This window comes from Nicotiana sylvestris, chromosome 2 (assembly GCF_000393655.2).
Source record: "Nicotiana sylvestris chromosome 2, ASM39365v2, whole genome shotgun sequence".
NCBI classification, from domain to species: domain Eukaryota; kingdom Viridiplantae; phylum Streptophyta; class Magnoliopsida; order Solanales; family Solanaceae; genus Nicotiana; species Nicotiana sylvestris.
Window position 1 is genome coordinate 121788069 of NC_091058.1, and position 4719 is coordinate 121792787.

Here is a 4719-nt window from a genome sequence, read left to right on the forward strand (position 1 = left end):
GAGGCATATCCATGACGTCGCTAATTCCTTTTAAAAGTAGAACGAGACGAGCCTCGTCAAAAATGAAAAATGTACACAGCCACGGGGCCCTCCAACTGTATATATATTAAAACACTTAGAATTCGGGATAGGTCATTTAGCGAATGTTACGGCCCTCCCCAAAACAACCATACGTTAGTTGCTTTAGGCGCGTCTTAAATAATTTATTTTTCTTAATTCGGGTGCACATTTATGTGACCCAAATCCAAATCTCAGCCGAGTCGAGATATATCAATAACCACGGGTGCATTGATGTAGCGTGGTTCGAGATATGTTTTCACGACGTTGCAAGTCCTATAAAAATAACGGTGAACGATAAAAGCGGATAAAAGATAAAATTGGCACATAGGTTCATAATTGTATTAAAAATCAGATAAATAAGCCGAATATAACAGTTGAGCGACCGTGCTAGAACCACGGAACTCGGGAATGCCTAACACCTTCTCCCGGGTTAACAGAATTCCTTATCCGGATTTCTGATACGCAGACTGTAATATAGAGTCATTATTTTCCTCGATTCGGAATTAAAATTGGTGACTTGGGACACCCTAAATCTCCCAAGTGGCGACTCTGAAATAAATAAACTAATCCCGTTTCGATTGTTCTTTAATTGGAAAAAACTCCCTTGCGCCCTCTCGGGTGCGGAAAAAGGAGGTGTGACAATATCAACATTAGGGAAAGAACAAACTACAATCAGTAGAAACAATAAAGAAAAACATGGGTGGAAACGAAGATAACCAAATAATTTAACACCAACATAGGTGGGACATAGACAAGTAAAAATGTACTCAAACAAGGAAGACGATGTCAGCTCAATAAATCATATCGTTTTTGATGCACAATTTCCAGCCATCTCAACCTCGATGTCTCATATCATAACCTCAATTACCAAACTTCTAGCACACCCGGCACCTTGTGCCCACATATTTCTATCTCTCTTTAAACAATAATGTTCTCATGTTACTCTGTACATAGGGTCCATAATCAATGCAGTTAAGATGTTCAAGGAGTCTCATTTACATAACATAAAGTAGAGTACAACTTCTAAGCTAATTAGGAACTCAGCAAGAAAAGATGAAATTATTTTTAGAAATCATTTGAATAAAAAAAGTACCCTTTTTAATTAAAATACAACATCGAAAAAATTATTACCTTTATCAAGGAATTTAATAAATTAACTTAGTAGAAATTCCATTTCTAAGTAAAATACAACCTTAGACAGTTTAAGAAAATTTAATTGAGTAACTAAATGAATAAAAAAAATGAAACAATTATTGAAATTTGAAGTATTGAAAAATATGTATATAAATACGGCGAAGTATTGAAAACACGATGGGGTTCCTTCACAAAGGATCACATCGGTAAAGGAATTTGAACAGTTAAAACACTTGAGTTGGCAACAACAAATAAACATAGCAGACAGAAAGTGCACGACATTACCCTTCGTGCTTTTACTCTCGTTCTCACCATAAGAATCAATATTCACTTTTATTCTTTCTTGTTACAGGTGTGCAACTCGATCCCATTTCAAATATTGCCGTGGCTGCGTGCCACCCGATCCCATTTCTTATATCACCGTGGCGGCTTACCACCCGATCCCATTTCATATATCTTGTTGCAGGCGTGCAGCCCGCTCCCATTTCATATATCTTGTTGCAAGTGTGCAACCCGCTCCCATTTCATATATCTTGTTGCAGGCGTGAAACCCTCTCTCATTTCATATATCTTGTTGCAGGCGTGCAACCCACACCCATTTCAAATATCACCGTGGCGGTGTGCCATCCGATCCCATTTACAAATCAACATCAATCATAAAAGACTCTTGGCAAGGGAACAAGAGTATAACAATAATATCCCGGTAAGGGAAACAATATCATAAGCAATAACGTCTCGTCAAGGGAATCGACAAGTACATAATAAGGGTCACGGAAAAATCAAGAAGCACGATAACCTCAACAAAATAACAAACATAATAATCACGTGATAACTACACTAGTAACCACAACAATTGGACATGTATCATATTTGCACGAAGTCATAGAGGAACTCATAATCAAGAAGTATCAAAACAATAAGGAAGACAATCACTTCAATTAAGGCAATTAAGGACCAAGGTAACACGTAAGAATTAGAGAAAGGCTAGCAACGTCATATGGAGCATATAGAGGCAATTTAAGCAATTAGGAAACTTAATCATAACGGAATACTTCCCACATAATGAACATAAGGGCCTAAGAAACCTAAAGGCAAATTTTCCACAAATAAGTCCAAGCACACACTCGTCAGCTCACGTGCACGGACTACAAATAACATAGAAGACTCAAATCCTAAGGGGAAGTCCCCCACACAAGGTTAAGCAAGATACTTAAGATCTTGTCCGACCTCAAACCTTCTTCTATCATGACCCCTATTTTGACCACCTCGTTGAAAGATTTTCCAACCGTTGTCACCAAGTGACCAAAGTAGGTTGGATCCAATGTCTGCAAAAAGTAGTCTACCATCTCTCCCTCTCTCATGGGAGGATCGACCCTAGCTGCTTGTTCTCTCCAGCGGAACCCGAACTCGCGAAAACTTTCCCCGGGTTTCTTCCCAGTTCTCAGTAACGTGAGACGGTCAGGAACTATCTCCAGATTGTACTGGAAATGACCTGCAAAAGCCTGCGCCAGGTCATCCCACGTGTACCACCTGCTGAAATCCTGCCTGGTATACCATTCCAGTGCAGATCCGCTCAGACTTTGGCCGAAATAAGCTATCAACAGCTCATCCTTGCCTCCTGCCCCTCTCATTTTGCTACAGAATCCCCGCAAATGTGCCATGGGATCACCGTGCCCTTCATATAAATCAAACTTGGGCATCTTGAACCCTGCCGGGAGTTGGACATCTGGGAAAGGGCACAGATCTTTGTATGCCACGCTGACTTGGTTGCCCAGCCCGTGTAAGTTCCTGAAGGATTGCTCCAGGCTTTTGAACTTTCTCAACACTTCATCCTGTTCAGGGGCCTTAACCGGCTTCTCAACCTCTGCCGGGACTTCCAAATGGGGATTGTAAGCCTGTGGTTCGGGTGCATGGAATGTAGGTTCAGGGGGATAGTATTGTGTATCGTGAGCCTGAAACAATGGCTCACTGGTCGTTCGCTGCAAAGGGGCTGATGCAGGTCCCACAAAAATGGGAATATTGGGTGTTGGGAGAGGTTGATGGGGTGGTGGAGCTTGGGAATCATGAGGGCTTCTTTCTTGATGATAGAGGGGATTTGGGCGGCTTGTGGAGGGGCCAGAGTGAGGGTATTCCGGCATGTGTCCCAGTGTCTCAGGGCTCTTTTGTGTTTTGGCCAGGGCTAGCTGCATTGCATGCATCTCTAGTCCCATCCTTTCAATCTTTTCCATTGCCTCTTTTAGCAACTGGCTCATCGGCCTTTCTTCCTCATTACTATTCTCTGAAGTAGTCATGCTTGTTGCTACCGGTCCTTTGGATCTGGTTTGGTATGAATGTGTTGCCAGAATTCTTTAACAACTAACTGTCTGGTATCAGACAACAACAAACTTTGTTAGTGTTAGAGCTTAACAGATTTGATCATAACACATAGAGGATGCAATGCACCTAGGCAGTTAACCGTTTCTACATGCTTTGCTTCAAACCACATGCGTCATCCCGGTTTGTTCATTCGTCTCTTTTTAGAGTATTCTGCGAAACCCCGCGTTTTATTTTATTTACATTTTCTTTTCTTTATTTATTAAAAGCGGTCGAATCTTATGGGGATTGCCTACGTATCACGTCCCCGCGTGAATCAGACCAGGCGTAGTTCTGCCTTAAAGTAAAAACACACAATTTTTGTGAAATCATTGAATTCATTCTCAAAGTTTTGCTATTACAAATTACATCAAGCAAGGAATAGCAATAGTACAAACTCGACGGTTTCAAACTCGGTTTAACGAAAAAGAAAACAACATATGGAAAAACAACCAAAGCCAAATAAACAGGACTTGACCAAAACTAATTCTCCAATTTAAGGGGCCGTGAGGCATCATCCGGCCTTTTTGCGGCTCTAGGTGTAAGGTCTCTTTGCAAGCTCTTCAATTCGTTCATAATCCGGCGGACGCAACCCATGATGGAAACAAGGAGGGTCTTCCGAGGTGTTCGCTCATATGCCAAGCATTTCATGTAGATGTAATGCCCTATTTCATCAATCCTTCCCCGGATGTTGTCCCTTTCTGTGAACAAATGCCTTATCTGTTGGTTCTTCAATCCCAGTGTTTGCGCATTGTTGGCAAGCTGATCCTGGAACATCTCCATTTGCCTTTCCATTCTGGTCATTGCATCGTAATATTGCCTTCTGTCGTCTTGGGCATTTCGTGTTTGCTTGAGGATCCTTTCTCGAAGAGAGGCATTCGTTTCCCTTAATGTCCCGATGCTCAGTTCATACTCCCTTATGACTTGTTGCAGGCGCTGCCTCCGAGCCATCGCACCCTTTGCCCACTTGGTTCGCAATTTTGCTGTGCTGGCCCTGGCTTTTTCCAAATCTTCCTGGCATTCCGCAACCTGATCTTTTAACCCTGCTATCAATCTTTTATCTGCCCGGCTTCCTAGCTGGCTATTAGCCTCTTTTTTCATTCTCCGGATCTGAGCTTTGAGGATCTCGCCTTCTCTGACTAACTGGTTCCTTTCTCCCTTGTGGGCAGCAGA